We start from the raw sequence: 19,316 nt of genomic DNA, 5'->3' as shown, positions 1-19,316 counted from the left end.
ACTTATGATAAAGATGTCATGCCTGTAGGGTCTTATTACCTCATGTCTTCACCATAACGTGAACTCTTTTGGACATAGCTAATAACACATATTTACATCAAAACGTTTCATATGATAAATATATACATGCATAATTTTCCATTCTTCATGGTATTATTGACCTCGTCCATACATATCATGTTAGGGATTTATGACACATTATCATGTAGACTTAGAATTTTTGTAACTTCTCAATCTCCAAATCCGTACCATAACCATTTTCAATTTTTTTTGAGCCTTATACGTATACACTATATGTATAACTTTCCAACAACTTTAACTTAACTCATGAACCATTTCAATATTTATTCTTCTTAAATCATAAGGATCTGCTCACTCACAAGTTAACTGCTCTTTCAATATTAGCCACATATATAGTTGCTTTGATAGAAAATTCTCAATTTTTCATCATTTCAATAGAATAAAATAAGACATTCCTCGATTAGAAAAACTCATGATTATCATATATATTGCCTCTTATTATCTCCAAGATTACGCCTTGTGTGCATCTAATGCCTTAATATTATCACGCTTACCCATTTAAGTCCATAAACTTTATCCTCGCATGCCTTGGTATGCATAATTAGAGATTCACTTTTATTTGTATTACATTCATCATCTGGAGGGACTCAAGGTTGTCACGCCCATCTTTTAGACATGGCATGCTTCATCTATCTTCAAGTCGTACTTACATGTGGCACTTTATTTCTTGTGTGTCACTTCTATTACATATGACACAATCATGAAGATAACCTATCATGCTCAAAGGAAATCCGATATCTAGTATAATTTAGGGTCATCTCTCTTATTTTGTAGCATTCCCTTTTCGGATGATCAAGGAAGTCTTTTTCTTTTTCTTTTGGGAAGGTTTTTTTGGTCACTATTGACACTGTCATAACTATGCCATACTTTTTATGAGTCATACTATGTTTACTATCGTTTCCCTTTTTCTCGCAAAAATGGGTTTCGACGTGTGACAACTCTTTTAAAGGAGGAGGATTAAAAAGGAGAGTCACCACCTAACAATTTTTAAGGTGCGTTAGGGCACCTGTTTGCAAATAACTCTGTTTGACTAGTCATCGCCACCAAAGATCGGGTAAGGGCTCAAATTACTTCAAAGAGAAGGTGTTAGGCACTCTTCGAGGACCACAATTGTGGGTCCCGGCCGAACTTTAGGCTATGTGGATTATATAATTAGGCTAGATGATCAAACAAACAAAGAAAATATAAAAAGTTGAAGAGTTTCATTATAACACAATCATAATTGGTACAAATCTTTAAGGACTACAAGAATACAACTACAATGGTCCATGTTAAATGACTAGGTGTAAATTGCAAGTATATAAAGGAGGGAGTCCTAAGTTTTTTAGCCTAAAGGATAACCCCGTGCCATATCAATAATACTTCGCAACTCCTTTCAGATAGGAGTTGCTGAAATTATTCAGCGGACACAGACTATCATCTCCTGCTACTCGATTACTATGTTGAATTTGTTTACCTAAAGTGTTCTATTCAATTCTGAGTCGTATCCTATGCGTGCACTATCCATCTCATGCCTATGGTCTAGGAGGCTTTCGACCTCTATTTGAGTGGTTCTAGACTTACATAGATTGCTCAAAAATGATTAAACTGATCACGCATTCAAAACAAATAGGATTGCACATAATAGCAAAGGGTGACTCATGTTAGCCTCCACACATAAACAAAGAAGTACACAGACTGAGTTTAAGATTAAGCAATAGAACATTTAGAACTTAAGACTTACATCCCCTTTGGTCCTATAGGCATGATCTCTATATGATTCCATGTATCAAACAGGTAATGCTGCATTTTTAGGCTAACGTTGGACATATTAAGTCATTATGAGTCCTATAGACATGGTTTCTAAGTGATTCTAATTTTTAGCAATGTATAGCCAACAAATTTGTAGATTACAAAACTATAGGCATGATTTCTAGATTGTTTGCGCAAAAGGCAGTGAAACGACCCTAGAATTATGAATTACCAATGCTGATTTTATAAATGATTTTTTTATGCAGGTGACAGTGTCATAGAAGCATGATATCTAATAGTTGGAAATTGAAATTGATTTTATAGAGTTTTATCCATATATGTATGCTATATAGATGAGCAGTACAATGATTATTGAGGCAACTGATAGATTAGTTATTTGAAGTCCTGTAGGCATGGCATCTAGGTAAGTAGAATATTGCATTATTATGCCCTATAGACATGCCATCTAAGAAAGAACAGTAATGGAAACAGGTACATCAAACATTTGAAAATAACATGTGTTGGCAAGTTAAGTGATGTGTGTGCGTGTGACTCATACATGCAGATTTCTACACATGAAATCAAAAATATTTAGAGATCCTATAGGCATGCTTTCTACCCATTTGTGTGAGAATTGTACCATACCCTTTTTTTTACTAATCTCCCCTTCTGTGTTTGTTTATAAATGATTATAGAACCAAGAATGATGAATACAAGTGCGAATATTACATATTAAAATACTACAGGTCCAATACACAGAGTAGGCCTAAAAGAAAATTAACCTAATAACATCTGGGCCTTCAGCAAGCTTCACCTTTCACACGAATAGTAAACCCAGAACCCAACACATCTCAAGCGTGAAAATGTATCAATTATCCCCAGGGCCATACACGAACTCATACTAAGCTTAGAAGGGAGAAACCATATATGGTAGCCAATTGACAGTCCTAAAATCTATTAGCAGTAATCATAATTCTTAGAAACTAAAGGGATAAGATTGGTCAAACAAGATGGCTTGAACATATCAACTAGTAGACAACTCTAACATAGCAAGTTTGACATAGAAAACTTGACACCATGTTGAGCAATTATACAACAAAAAGGGTATAGCATGCTGAAGCAAGTCTATTGAGTTAATATGACAAACACACACATGCTAATTTGCCATAAATTAAGTTTAGCACAACACATCAACACAAGTAGGTCAGAAAAGACTATAAACAAGTGAGCCTTATTCAAAACAATTATAGTTAGAGGTATATGCAATTCCACATGAAGATGACCACAAACAATATAGCAACAAAACGAATAGCATGGATTACCATAAACCTCAACTGTATCGTATCCCATGAGAATATACAATACTAAAGGGAAATGAGACAGGCAAGTATTACAATTCATACCAATTTGCTCGACAGAAGGAAAACAGACATAACAATTTGCCTTAGAGGCTATTGTAATGACACAAAATTGACAAACCAAACATATAATGAAACTTAAATGGCATGGAAACATGTTTTAGATAATGAACACAACCTTAGATATCTATCATACTGGGAAAGAAGACTCAACAAAGTCTAGAATACAAATATAGAAATACAATACAAGGTTGGGAACACATATTAGTCTAGAAGCACCTAAGAAACTTGGAATCCATTTTGATAATGAAAAGCGTATTACATATATTGAAACCTATTGAATTGAACTAATAAAGAACATAGAACTGCATGGGATTGTTAAAAGCAATATAATGGAAGTAAAGAACACAATATCAGGGATTCAGAAATAACAGTAAAATGGAATCATGCTTTAAAAATTTAAACAACATTAGCACATAGAACTTGCACGTCGTAGACAAACAGAAAGGAAAATAGTTAACTTTGTAAAAGTTAAGGATACTAACCAGTCGCAAAGTTAAACGATCAAAAGAGTGAGGAGTTTAGAATATTGGTAGCAAGAGAACCCCAGATCCCCGATGTTTCAGAGTTCACAAGAGCCTCAAAAAGGGCTCCGAGCAGTGCTTGCATTAGAAGAGGTCGTCTTAACATTATTATGGCATTGGCTTTCAGCCGGCCAAGAATTCAACAATTTTAGAAAATATTCAAGTGTTTTGGAAGAAGTGAACGAGTGAGAGAAGTGTATATTGAGAGTAATAGCAGTCAAACTTAGGTCCTTTAAAGGAAAAATCGGGAAGAGTTTATATAGTATCCAAAATAAATATCCAAATAAGGAAACATAATTAATCGAACATGAACAAAGAAATAGAAGCATGCAAAATCATTCAGAATCAATTTAAGAGAGAATCAAGCAAACCCTTGTTCAAAAGGAAAGCACATATCGTCAAAAATCTCACTGAATTGGACTATATAGCCTGATATTGAGTGCATATAGACAAAATATCGTTTATAACTCAAAGGTTGAAGGCGGTGGAACCCGATTTGGGAACTTGTACTTGCCAAAACTGAGGCACGTACTATGTAACATCATAGTCTTGTAGGAAACAGTGAGATGATCCATAAAAGGCAAGACAATCATAGTAAGAATCAATGATTTGATCGGATTTGGAAGAGATTTAAGTGAGGTGGCTAGGGTTTGAGAGACGAGAGTAGAGAGGATTTTAGGGCGGTCATAGGGAAATGGGGTTAGGGTTTCAGGGTTGGGCTAATTAAAAGGGAGGAATGAACGAGGGCCGTTGATTTTGAGAGATCAACGACCATGATTAAAAAATTTAACGGGGCGGGTTATGAAGATGGGTATTGACCTTGTTTAGTAAAGGATCATTTGGCTTGGGCTGTTGGGCTAAGGATTTGGGCCAAAATTGGTCCGAAATTGACTTGAAAATGGGCTATAATTTAAATACACGAAATTTATAAATTATAAAAAAATGATAAAAATGTTATTTATGCAGTAAAATACTTAAAAATAATAGCTTATATTGTAAAAATAAGAAATGATATTTTAGTATAAATAATATAATGAATACAATTACGTATAAAATATAGGTTATTACTGCAAAATTATGTACATAGCTTAAAAATATAAATGCAATTATTTAAAATATAGTAAAAATATTTAAAACATATATGTGGGTATAAATAACAAATTTAGATGATTAAGTCATCATAAATAATTTAAAGGGATAATATTTAAGTAATTTAAATGCAAGAAAATTAATTTTAAAAATCTACAAATTGCGGAAAATTATGGAAAATATTTGTATAATTATTGTAAATTAAATAATGATGCAAAATGATATTTTGAAAATATATATACTATTTGGAAAAATGTGAGGGGGAAATTGGGTATTAACAACTGTCCCTCTTTACTCGGGAAAGATGAAAGTGTTGTTGGATAAAGAAAATAATGACTAATTTTGGTCAAATTGAGTGCGGAATGATGTGATTTGAAAAAGGGGGGTCGAACGCTGGTTCCTGATTTGCCTACATATCCATGGTGTTACGGGAATGGAGCCATGTGTAGTTCTGGATCCAACAACGAACAAAACCGACGGAGTTGTCATAAGCGTGGTAGTATGTTTCGAAAAGGCTCTTTTTGGGTAGAATATTATCACAAGTAACAGATGAATTTAGGTGGATTCATGAATGCAAAATTAACTTTACGGGTTTATGAGGCAGATATTCGAACGAGCATAGAGTAAAAGGTAGTCAATTACTAGTACTCGGTTACGTTTGAGGTAGTCAAAGGATGTGAATGTTGTGAATGGAAATTGGAGTTAAGATTTCTCCCGTTTGTAGAACCGTTACCTTCCGAATTACTTGCAAAACTCGAAACACAGTGCATGCGTATATATATGGGTCATTGCGATAATTTAAACATGATGCAAATTTCCTTTTGACCATGAAGGTTGTCTTTGGAAGATGAGGATGATGTCCTTAGACCATGACATCCTGAGTCATGAAACCTATGATAAGGGATTCACAGGCAATGAAATGGTGTCCTTGGGCGATGAGTATGATGCCTCTAGAATATGACGCCTTTGAATAATGATGTGCAGTTTCGAGAGATCCTCACGCCAAGGAATGGTGTCTTTCGGCTATGATGATAGTGCCTTCAGACTATGACGCCTTCGAACTAAATGGCAATGTTTCAGCCTATACAATGCAAAGATATGATGCTTAGTTGTATTCGAGGACGAGACAAAACAAGGCTGAGTCTTAATGAGATAAGGGCAGTGCTTAACCCTATGGGAAGGAAGGGAATAGTGCTTAGTCTTATGCAGTGTAGTGAAGATAGTGTTTAGTCTCATGTATGGAAAGGAGGCAATGCTTGGTCTCTGACAAGGAAAGGCAATGCTTAGCCTCATGCAATGGTGAGGGCGTTGTTTAGCCCTATGTAAAAAGTGGAGAAAATACTTAGTCTCATACAAAAGATGGCAGTACTTAGCCGTATGTACTTATGGAGGCAATGCTTAGCCTCATGCAAGAAATGGAGACTGTGCTTAGTCTCATGCAAAGAAAGGCATTGTTTAGCCTTATGCAATTATGGAGGAAATGCATAGCTTCATGCTAGAAATGGAGACAGTGCTTAGTCTCATGCAAAGGAAGGCAATGCCTAGCCTTATGCAATTATGGAGGCAATTCGTAGCCTCATGCAAGAAATGGAGAGATCTTTTAGTCCTATGCAAACGAAGGCAGTGCTGAGCCTTATGCAATTACGGAAGCAATGCTTATCCTCATGCAAGAAATGGAGACAATGCTTAGTTTCATGCAAAGAAAGACAATGCTTAGACTTATTCAATTATGGAGGCAATGCTTAGCCTCATACAAGAAATGGAGACAATGCTTAGTCTCATGCAAAGGAAGGCAATGCTTAGCTTTATGCAATTACAGAGCCAATGCTTAGCCTCATGCAAGAAATGGATATAATGCATAATCTCATGCGAATAAAGGCAGTGCTTAGCCTTATGCAAAAAAAAAAGCAATGAATAGCTGTGAGAGAATAAAGTATTTCTTAGCTTGATGTGTTGTGTTTGGCAACTTGTCGTATGAAGATAGTGATTTTGCTGCGTGTATATATTTGCGACTATTCATGTTGTTTTAATTGTACCAGCATTCAAAGAAAAATCATGAGTTTTGGGGGAGGGGGGGGGTGGGTTCGTGGTATTGATTCCTTGCTTCGCCTTTAGTCTTGTCTTGATGTCTTGCTTGAGTCACCCTGGGTAACATCCGACTGTCATAGAAATAAAGTTTTTGAAAAACATGCATATATTTGACAAGTTATTTGTAGAAATGTAGTTTTTTGAAATATATGGTAATGTGCGAGATCAAATAATTTAGATGAACTGGTGACTGTGATGCATTTAGAGACATTGCAACCTCCTTGTTTTAGAATTTTGAGGGTCCTCCTCAAAATTCTGCCCCAGTTTAAGTGAATACTTCTTACAACACATTCCTTAGTTGTTCCAAACATGATGAAATTGGACAAACTCGAGATCTTGCCCTAGTTTCTGGTCATGGGGGGAAGTGAAGATTTTATTAGTATGTGACCGAACCAACAGGGCTGCCTACGTATTCCCTCTTAAACGGCGATCAGGTCAAGCGTAGTTCAGTTATATCAAATAGAAAAATGCAATCTTAAAACATAGTATCTCATGACTGCATCTAAATTGAAAGATTTCGATCAAATCTCTCCGTGCATTTCTGTAAGTATAAGTGCTCCTCCTGTTAGTATTTGATGAACCATGTAGTGACCTTGCCGGTTGGGTGAGAAGTTCCCCTTGGCTTTATCCTAATGCGGGAAGATTTGCTTTAGTACCAATTGCCCCGGTGTGAATTGTCTTAGCCTGACCTTTTTGTTGAATGCTCTTTCCATTCTGTTCTGGTAGAGTTGACCGTGACATACTGCATTCATTCTTTTCTTGTCAATGAGAGCTAGTTGTTCATACAGGCTTTGTACCCATTGTACATTGCTTCTTGTATGATACTTAGAGAAGGGATTTCTACTTCGGCATGAATAATGGATTCAGTAGCATAAACCAATAGGTAGGTAGTTTCCCCAGTTGATGTCCGAACTGTGGTACGATATCCAAGCAAAGAAAATGGCAGCTTCTCGTGCCATTGTTTGTAATTGTCCACCATTTTCCTCAATATCTTTTTGATGTTCTTGTTGGCGGCTTCTACGACTCTGTTCATTTGCAGCCTATATGATGTGAAGTTCCTATGCTTGATCTTCAATGATTCACACATGGCTTTCATCAAATCACTATTGAGATTGGCAGCATTGTCAGTAATGATTAACTCCGACACTCCAAATCGACAAACAATGTGGTCCCGAACAAAATCTGCCACATTCATCTTAGTTACAGTTTTATAAGATATAGCTTCAACCCATTTTGTGAAGTAGTCTATGGCCACCAGAATGAACCTATGACCTCCTGAAGCAACGGGTTCGATTGAGCGGAATAAATCCATACCTCAAAATGAGAAAGGCTAGGGTGATCTTGTTACGTTAAGTTCGTTGGGTGGTGCTTGTATCATGTCAGCATGTATCTGGCATTGGTGAGACTTATGAACATACTTGATACAGTATGTTTCCATAGTCATCTAGAAATACCCTACTCTTAATAGCTTCTTGGCTAAGGTGAAACCATTTATGTGCGGTCCGCAGGTTCCAACATGTATTTGTTCGAGCAATCTGGATGACTCCTTGGCATCGACACACCATGGTAATACCAGGTCTAGAGTCCTTCTTATACAAAATTCCCCCACTTAGAAATAAATGGTCGGCTAACCTTCGAAGCGTGCGCTTCTGAGTATTGGTAGCAGTCTCTGGGTATTCTCTTTTTTTCAGGTACTTCTTGATATTGTGGAACCACAGATTTTCGCCAATCTCTTCTTCAACATGAGCGCAATAAGTCGGGTGTTTATGGATTCCTATTAGGATACGATTAATGAAATTCTTGTCTGGGTGTTGTATCATGAATGATAAAGTGGCTACCGCATCTACAAACTCATACTGAATCCTCGAAACATGTTTGAATTCTATCTTTGTGAACCTTTGTATCAGCTCTTGTACACAGTGCAAATATGGCAATATTTTGGTGTTCTTCGTAGCCCATTACCCTATAACCTGGTGCACCAAAAGATTGAATCTCCGATTACGAGCAGCTCCTGAATGTTCATGTCAATGGCCAACCTGAGTCCCAGATGTAAGCCTCAAATTCTTCCATGTTGTTGGTGCATGGAAACCTACGTTTTGCGGATACCGGATGGTGTTTTCTAGTTTTTGATACTAAAACAACTCTAATACCTACTCCTTAGAAGATTGCTACTCTGTCAAAGAACATCCTCCAACCATCATATGCTTCGGTTATATCTTTTCCTACAAATTACACCTCCTCATCCGGAAAATATGTTTTCAATGGTTCGCATTCTCCGTCTACGGGATTTTTTGCCAGGTGATCCGCCAATGCTTTCCTTTTGACTAACTTTTGAGTTACATAGATATTGTCGAACTCGCTCAACAATATTTGCCAATTTTCTAACTTACTAGTAGGCATGGGTTTCTGAAAGATGTATTTTAGTAGATCCATCCTTGATAAAAGATATATAGTGTATGTATAGAAATAATGCCTCACCTTCTGAGCTATCCACATCAAAGCACGGTAGGTGCGTTCCAGCAAAGAGTACCGGGTTTTGTAAGGCGTGAATTTCTTGCTCAGATAATATATCGCTTGCTTCTTTCTTCCAGTTTCATCATGTTGTCTCAACACACAACCAAAAGCTCCATCCAATACGGACAATAAAGAAGTAGAGGTCTTTATGGTTTTGATGGGACCAGAACGGGTGGTTTAGACAAATACTCCTTCATTTTGTCGAAGGCTTTCTGGCATTCTTCAATCCAGCTTGTTGCAGCATCTTTTCTCAGCATCCTGAAGACTGGCTCACATATCACGGTTGATTGTGCTATGAAGTGGCTAAAGTAATTCAGATGCCCTAAAAATCTCATCAAATCTTTCTTAATCTTCGGAGGTGGCAAGTCCTGGATAGCTTTGACTTTTGATGGGTCTAATTCAATCTCTCGGCGACTAACGATGAATCCTAATAATTTTCCAGCAAGGACTCCTAAGGCACCTTTTGCAGGATTCAGTTTCAAATTGTACTTTCGAAGCCGATCGAAGAATTTCTTCAAGTATGTTATGTGATCCGAACTTCTTTTAGATTTGATGATAACTTCATCCCCGTACACCTTTATTTCCTTGTGTATCATGTCATGGAAGATGCTTGTCGTGGATCTCATGTAGGTGGCTCCAGCGTTCTTCAGACCAAATGGCATCATTTTGTAACAATATATCCCCCACGGTGTGATGAAGGCTGTTTTTTTGGCATCATCTTCATCTATCCAATCCTAATGGTATCCTGCGAAGAAATCTACAAAGGATTGGAGATCATGCGTAGCACAGTTGTCAATACGTATGTGTATGTTGGGAAACGAGAAATCATCTTTGGGACTTTCTCTATTCAAATCTCGGTAACCGACACATAATCTAACCTTCCCATCTTTCTTCAAAACTGGCAAAATGTTGACCAACTAAGATGGGTATTCGACCACTCTAAGAACCTTGGCTTTGATTTTCTTGGTGACCTCCTCTTTTATCTTCAAACTCATATCCGACTTGAACTTTTTGAGCTTCTGCTTTACCGGTGGACACATGAGATTAGTGAGTAGCTTGTGAGCCACTATGGATATGCTCAAACCAGTCATATCGTCGTAAGACCATGCAAATTTATCTTCATAATCTTTTAGGAATCTAATGTACTCTTCCTTCTCTAACGGTGATAGGTGAATGCTTATGCGTGTTTCCTTGACTGTTTTGGAATCCCCTAAGTTAACTACCCCAGTTTCCTCCAAATTATAATTTGGTTTATTTTCAATGTTTTCCACTTCTTTGACGATATCCTCGGGTATTATATCATATTCCAGAACCTCTGAATCACAATACTTATGTTGTGTTATCTCATTACATGTCATAGTCGTAGGTTCATCTGGATAGGTAATAATAATGCTGAAAAGAAAATGTAAAGAATAGTAAAAAAACGAAAAGCATTAGTGCATTAATAAAATCTTAAAAACGTCAACAAGTGCAACTCGATGACTCGAGCAATTACTTCAAAACAAAATACTGAAAAAATGTCTCAAATGCTCAAAACTAATTTAAAAAAAAAGTAATTCATGCAAATTTGCCATGCTACCCAGGAACTTGACGGGCCTGGGATGGTGCAGCGGTCCAATTTTTTAGAACATCTCCTTTCTCCAGGTCTGAATGCTAAGGTCTTTCTCCTCCTCCTTCTCCTCCTCCTCATCAACTATTGCACTGCAGTCCATATCTTCTTCATGTAGACACAACTTTCTCATGCCAGCTAATACTTCATCTTCCTTAAATCCCCACATCATGTCAGCTTGATGGAATGTCTGATGCAGAGGTGGTACTGGCTATTCCAGTGGATAATAAGGACCACACCATGGTGGCGACCCATTCTGGTATTCCCAAGTGTATTTATATTCGAGTCCAAAAGTCGTGCCATGACTCTGTGGTTGTACTGTTTTGGTGATCTATTGAATGTTTTTGTCGAGTCCTTTGCCAGGTTCATACTCTGTCCATAGCATTTTGCTTTCTATCTTGTTGCTCTACCATTGGTCTTTTTCAATAGAGTTGACTCGCTCAATGCGATGGTATGTTTCTCCACCCGGCTTCTTCATGTTTTCGATAACATGAACAGTCTGATTGGTGTAGATAGGGTTACTTCCATCCCCATGAATAATCACCTCCTGATAATTCCATTCAAACTTCACAGCCTGATGCAGGGTTGAAGCCACGACTCTGACAGCATGTATCCATGGTCGTCCCAATAATAGGTTGTAAGTAGCAGATATATCTAGCACTTGGAACTCGACATCAAACCAAGTCGGGCCCATCTGTAGGGTGAGGATGATTTCTCTGATGGTGGCTCTTTGAGATCCATCAAATGCCTTCACATTCATGCTTCCCATTCGTATCTCGTGCAGGACTTTACCTATTCTCTTCAAAGTAGTCAGCGGCCATATGTTGTGACTTGAATCCCCATCTATCAAGACTCTGGTGATGAACTTATCCTCAAATTGCACCGTGATGTGTAGTGCCCTATTGTGAATCAGTCCTTCTGGTGGTAATTCATCTTCATGAAAGGTGATTTTGTGGCCTTCCAACACCTGCCCAACCATGTTAGCAATCTCCACACTAGTGATGTTGGTGAGTACATAAGCTTCACTTAACATCTTCATCAAAGCATTTCTGTGTATGTCCAAATTTCGTAGTAGAGACAAGATGGATATCTCAGCGGGAGTTTTGTTCAAGTGGTCGACAATAGAGTAGTATCTTCCTTGTATCTTTCTCCAAAGAACAAGAGTGTCAGTTTCAACAATAGGCGGCTTAGATGAAGCTTCCTTACTTGTTCCTCCCAGGTTCTCAGGTGTATAGATTCTGCCAGTTCTAGTCATGCCTTGTGCTGCATTTGTTTCCTCCATTTTTGTTTTCCTTGTTATTCTTGCTTCCGCAACATAGTCCCATGGGATAGCATCAGACTTGTAGGATGGCGTGAGAGATAACATCACGGTGAAGGGTGTAGATACTTCAACTACAAACGGTTCCTGCGTTTGTACCACAACTAGTGTGAGGGTGACTGGAGACCTTTTAGGATCATCTCCCTCTCGAATGAGTCTGATTGACCCCTCTGAATCCCATTCTTCATCAGTCTCTATCACATTTACTCCTTCATCTCTATGATCTGGGAGAGGATTGTTACAAACATTTGGTGCATCTTCCTTTGCCTGTATGACCTTAGTGTCGATCAATGCCTAGATCTTGTCTTTCAATGTGCGAAAATCATCAATGGTATGATCCTTCATGCCTGAATGATAGGCACATGTTTTGTTGGGGTTGATCCACTGGGAAGAATTCTCCATAGCAACAACAGGAATGGGAGTAACATAACCGGCATCCTTCAGTCTTTCGTACAATTTGTCTATGGGTTTAGCAATTAGGGTGTATTGTCTAAGCAGTCTGTGGTCAAAGTTTGGTCGTTGTTTTTGGTAGTTTTAGCAGGCAGGTGGTGGTGAATGGTAATATGCAGGTTGAGTATTATAGGCATGGTAGATAGTAGTAGGCTGTTGGTATCTGGGGGTGAAGGCTGGTATGTGGGTAGAGGTGTTTGTTATGTAAGAGAAGACTTAGGACCCTGGGCTACCATTACGGCACCTACTTCTTTCTTCTTCGAAATGCCTCCCGATTGCAAAGCTTTATTCGTGGCCTACAGTGCCTTAAAATTGGTCATCATCCTATTCTTAATTCCTTCCTATATTCTTTTTCCTAGCTTGATGATGTCGGAGAAATTGTATTTTCATTAACCATCAACCTTTCATAATACTGCATGTCTTGAGCTCTGACGAAGAAATTGTTCATTTGTTCTTATTCAAGAGATGGCTTACGTTTGCAGCTTCCCATCCCAAACTAGTAGCTTCCTTGCTGAAGTTTTTTGTCGGCTTCTTCTTGAGGTTTTGAATGTAGAAAATGTCTGGCGCATTTTTCGAGTTGAACTTGAATATGTCCATGAAGTATGACGCCATGCTTTACAACTAACCCACTTCTTTGGGTTTTGACTGATATACCAATACAAGAATCTCCTATGAGGCTTAGCATGAACACTTTCATGCAGATTTGTTCATTTTTGCCCACTCCTACAAGTTTGTCACAGCACATTTTCAGATGCATTTTTGAATCACCAGTTCCTTCGAACATTTCGAACTTGGGAGGTTTGTAACCCTCTGGAAGTTCCACATCCGGCTGAATATACAAGTCCTTATAGTTTAAACCTTCAATTCCTTTACCACCTTCAACACTCTGAACTCTACCAGTGAGCTTCTTGAGTTCCTCTGCCATGTTCTTAATGAGCTGGTTTTTCTCAGTTGATCTGGGTATGTATAGGATTTGCTGCGGGGTGTGGGGTAAACTTTCCACATATATTGGATTGCTTTGTTGAACTCTGGGAATCTAGGCATAAAGGTTGTCATTGGTTGATTTTTGGGGATCAGGAGTAAGTTGTGGTGCATTTCGGGAAGTGTGATAAGTAGTGGTTTGTGGGGTATTGATTTGGATGATGGTGTTGTTGTTGAGAAGTTGGTACTGGGGGAGGGTTATGGTTCGGAGGAGGTATGGGGTACTGGTGTGATACAGGAGGATTTGGTGGTGGGTTTTGGTTTTGTGTGTTTTGTGGTGGTGTTTGGTTATGGGTAGTCGGATTTTGCTGGTTAATGTTCAGGACATTGAGAGTAAGGGAAAGGTTTGCAAAGTTCCGAACCTGCTCAAGCTTGCCTTGTGGTTCCAGGATTTTCTGTTGTAGATGAAAGATTAATTCATTCTGTGCCGGAGTACTTTGACCATCCGAGGTTTTAATGTTTTCTACCGTGGTAGGATTATCCTTTCTGATTCCACTCAAAGCATCCATTGTCCCTTTCCTTTGCATTTACCATTAGTATCTCTTGATGGAGGAGTAGGTGGAGGACCTCTGGAACAATTGTGATATGCTGACGATACTAGTATGCATGAACTAACCTTCGAGAATGGGAATAAACAAAAGAAAAGAAAAAATAAAAGGTAACCAAATTAGTAAGGAATATTGAAGAGTGTTTGCAATATTTAAACTTGTTGTGCCTGATTCACGTCTCAATTTGGGGACCTCGTTGTGCTTGAGGTAGGCCGAAGCGACATATAGACTTGGAGAAAATTGATGCCAATAATTGCATCATTTCATTAATGCAAAAAATGAGTCAAACCTTTATAAAATTGACAATAATCATAAAGTTTCTAATGGCATTTAGCCTTGTTACAATCGAAATCTAAAGATAAGCTAGAAAGCAGTAAAGAACATCATTTCCTAATCTACTTGGTCCCTAAAGGACTTCTCCGTGCTTGACTTTTTGGACTCCACCAATCAGGTTCCCCAGATCGCGCATATCCAACAGTAAGTAAGCTTTTGCCACATACCCCCCTTCACTGCCATCCGTGCCTTGACAATCTGAGAGTCTCTTCCTCATCTTTCCCTCGAGCTCCATCAATCCTTGTTCCAAGTATTCCAATATCGCTGTTGACTTAGTGGCAATATTTTTCCATTGTTTTATTGCCTCCATGTTCAATTTGTGTTGCTTCAAACTCGAAAACCCTTTTGCGTAGCCTTCTATACTTAACATGTGCCTTAGCAACATTATTTATGATCTTGTCTTTTAGATTGACTCCTGGCTTGACGTCTCCTGCTATATTATCCACCAACCACGATGGATAGAAGTACACATGATCGGCATGATACTTGTTTGGCTCTATGGTTTCTCTTTCCACAATGATCTTTTGGTTCCACATATGTTATGCCTCGAACTTGAAAGGAATAACGCCCCCTTTGAAATTTGCCTTGTACTAGAACATGTTGGAAACTCAGGGTCGGGATAAATGTCATTTTCTTTGGGTGATGGTAGGCTATGTAGTCATTCAACGGCCATCACATAAGCTCTTGATGATATTCTCCCCTCTGAAAGTGGTCCAACATCCAGACTTGTAGTAACATATTACAACATTCAGTGTGTCTAAATCCATGCTTGCATCGATCTAGAGTGCGGTGCATTTCACCTAAAATCGTAGGGATGATGGTATAAGTTTGTCCCTCGATGCATTCCATCAAGGTCCTGGCAACCATGGCTAAGCGAGTATGAATCCTTCCTCGTTTAATTGGAAATATAAACAATCCTACGAAGCAGACGATGAAAATATAAACCCGGTGGTGCGTCCAACACAAGGAAGTAATGGCAAGTTCATCATGATGAAGATGATATGACTTACTATGCCCATAAAATTCATAAAGAAATTCAAAAGGGATGTATGATTTCTTTAAATAGAGTAGTTAATCATTTTTCTTAAAACCCAACATCTTTAGAAAACCACGAGGGGTGCGAGTCTCTGGTACTAGTAATCCTGGACATTCCCATGGCAACATAGCGAAGCCTCCTATTTCTTCTAGGAGAGGAGTCATTTATATGTCACCAAATTGAAAGAAAACTCTTTTCTAGCCCTAGAACATGGTAACAGCCTCAATTAATGCCCTATTTGGTCAAATATTAAGCAAGGATGGAAGGTCACCAAGTACTCTTCTCACGTGACTCTTGTCGCAAAGTGCAAGTCCAAACCTAGGGACTTTGTGCTTCATTTTCTGTAAACAAACAAAGGTTAGCCCTTTCCCCCTCCAGATTTGACTATTGTATGCGGCAAAATCAGAGGGCTTAATTTCTTGTTACCAAGCCACTTTGGGAGAACACCTCGAGACCCCGAGGACGTGGAGTTGCAACTGAGTCCCCTCCATCGGGGCTCGTCAAGGACCGACTCAAAGAATATGAAGATCTAGGCTAGAGCAAAAGGGGGAATTCCCAGGACACGCGGCTAATTCTGACAGAACCGGCCTACCAAGAGCCTGTGTCAAGGCGTCACGTCTAACCGTCCCATCTCCATGCTTTTATAATTAATGTATGTTGTACCATAACTGAGTTCCCCTCTTATATAAAGGTAACCCTCACAACCTTGTAGGCGGCTATTGTTCCAACTATTCTCCACAAGATCTATAATATATCTCTCTCTCTTTCTTCTCTCTAATCTCCTCGCTCGAGGCCACTCTCAGCATTTATTATTTTCATACTTGTTCTTCATTTATTGCTTTGCATTGGCCATAGAGAGCCTTCTACGATTATAGTCTAACTGTTATCCTTTCCCCGGCTACCCTTGATAGCTCGAGCTCAAGCCGGATATCGACCCCGAGGCCCCTCATCGACCAGTCCGGAGCCCGGGTGGCAAGCCCCTCAGTTTGATTATTGTCCCGTTTGAACTTGTGTCTCTTTGTTAAACTTCATATTCCTAGCATCAAATGTCTAACAACTAGCATAAAAATAGATCACGTATTTTTAGAATCCCATTTACAAATTTAATTATTGTTACCATTTTCACGCTAAATAGTTTGGCGCCAACCGTGGGGCTAAAAATAATAGTGATTATTTACTTGCTGGTTTCATTACACAAACGCAAGTTATCTTTCACACTTTTTTTGGTCCAAGATCTCTTGATTTCAGGTCAAAATATCTGACTCGATAAACAGGGCTGAGAACGACTACCTCAAAAATCATGGCAAAAATAGTGTGGTTGTTCCAGTCATTGGCGCGCCGCCATAGAACCCCGATAATGCACTCGAACCGATTTCAGCAGACGCGGGTTTGCAAGACACGTAGAAGGTCGACGAAACCCCACACATCGACGGAAGCACACGGTATGGCGACCGATAGGAAGCCCAAAAAACCCTAGCCCGGGAAGAACAGGAAGTTAGTCTTCATGTTATATTCGAAATCGCAACAGTTGGCCATCGCTCAGTGACAAAGCCATCTGAAGAATCCCAGCACAGCAGCGCCAGAAACAGCTCCCCCTACCGAACAAGTACCCGAGAGATTGAGCAATAACGGATCGGTAGTCGATCCTGCCATTGTGAAAATGCTGGAGGACCTCACCAAAAGGATCGAGTTGCGTGAGAAAATGAAAGCAGCCAACGATAAGAAGGTCAAAATCTACAACTCTAGGGTCGACCAGATCCCGGGTGCTCCCCCGGTCCTCAAGGGCATGGAATCGAAGAAGTTCATACAAAGGTCATTCCCCGAGGAAGCGGCCCCGAAGCCTATTCCAATAAAGATCAGAATTCCGGAACTACCTAAATACAATGGGACATCAGATCCCAATGAACACATCACTACCTATACATGCGCGGTAAAAGGCAATGACCTAAAAGACGACGAGATCGAGTCCGTCTTATTGAAGAGGATCAGGAAAACACTCTTGAAAGGGGCCATGATGTGGCATCATAACCTAGAACCCAACCCCATAAACTCACTTACCATACCGACAAATTCCTTTGTAAAGGCACACACCGGTGCCATCAAAGAAACGGCGAGAATGCCCGACACATCTAGGACCGAGCAAAGGGAAAATGAAATGTTGCGAGAATTCGCATCTCTTCCCCAGGTGGAACGAACGGGATTACCAAAGGTCTCAGATGACTGGGCAGTACAGGCCTTCACTCAAAGCCTAACAATCCAAGCCTGACTTTTTCAAGGCAGTTAAAACAAAACTTGATCGGGTACCTAGCCGAGATCCATTCGGATGACCATATCCGGCACCAGTCGCAAACCAAGGTCGTGGATGACCATCCAGGAGCCCCCTCGAGCTTAGTGTGCCCAAATAGGCTCCTGGTAAAAGAAACCAATGCCAAATAAAGAAAGGTACCAGCCGTACCCCAATGATAGTAGAAATGCTCCAAAACGCAATCCGCCTCGCAAAGACCGATTGGTAAACCGAGGATAGAACCCTTAGGGACCCCTAAATAGAGGTGGCTTAGACGGGGACACGGGGCCAATGGGGGCGCCCCACCTATCGGAGTACAACTTCAACGTCGATGTATCAGACATCATGTTCGCCATTAGCAAAATCAGTGATACCAAATGGCCCAAACCTATTCAGCAGAATCCTTCTCAGAGGAATCACAACTTGGTGTGTGAACTATACAACAAGTGCAGCAGCAGGGCCGAGGATGGCCACCAGCTCCGAAGGAAAAAAGCCAAGTCACTCAACAAAAATCACCGCCGAGAACTGACGAGCAACCGAATTTAAGTTCAGTCCCGAGTAGGGAAGGCGGCCAAGAAGAACGAAGCAAACAGGCCACAAAGTATTACCACGATAGTGGAGGGATGACGACACTTCCCAAGAACTCGTAAAAGGGAGAGCAAAAATACTCGTCACTAGATAAAGGTAAATCTGGGAATATATCCCCAATGACGCCCTCACAATCAGTAGAGAGGGCACCGAGACCTTGTCTCGACCTCACACTGATGCACTGGTTACTTTCTTCCTCACTCGATCCATTTTAAATAAAACATGTGCTCATGAATTCAGGTGGCTCGATCAATGTTGTCGGGTCGAGGGTAATAGGGCAGCTCGGACCACCGGGTCAAATCACTCTCGCCTCTCGAATCTTTGGCAGATTCCAAATGGCGGTCGCAATGACAAGGAGAAAGATCGTTCTCTCAGTTCAGCGCGGCTAGCCCCGACCGGAATGCCGAGTTTCGTATCATCAAAGGAGTCGCAAGACATGGATGCCTTATTCTGACGACCGCGGATGCACCGTGCGAGGGCAGTATCGTCCCCCCTTTGACAAAAGGATGAAATTCCATGCAGGGGACGGAAATTAAAACCGTCGGCAGAAAGCAACATGTGGCAAGAGGAAAAGTCCGCATCACATAACGCATCGCCGACACCAATATCTCCACTCTCGAAAGAGTCAAAGGGTAAGTGAACCATGTTTTCGGCCTAGCCCGGTCGAACACAGTATAGGGATGTACTAGATTCCTCGCTCCAAAACGGAAGGGACATATCGGAC

The sequence above is a fragment of the Nicotiana tabacum genome, chromosome 20, assembly GCF_000715075.1.
Source record: "Nicotiana tabacum cultivar K326 chromosome 20, ASM71507v2, whole genome shotgun sequence".
NCBI classification, from domain to species: domain Eukaryota; kingdom Viridiplantae; phylum Streptophyta; class Magnoliopsida; order Solanales; family Solanaceae; genus Nicotiana; species Nicotiana tabacum.
The sequence above is the reverse complement of the archived record's forward strand: the minus strand, read 5'-3'. Positions refer to the sequence as shown.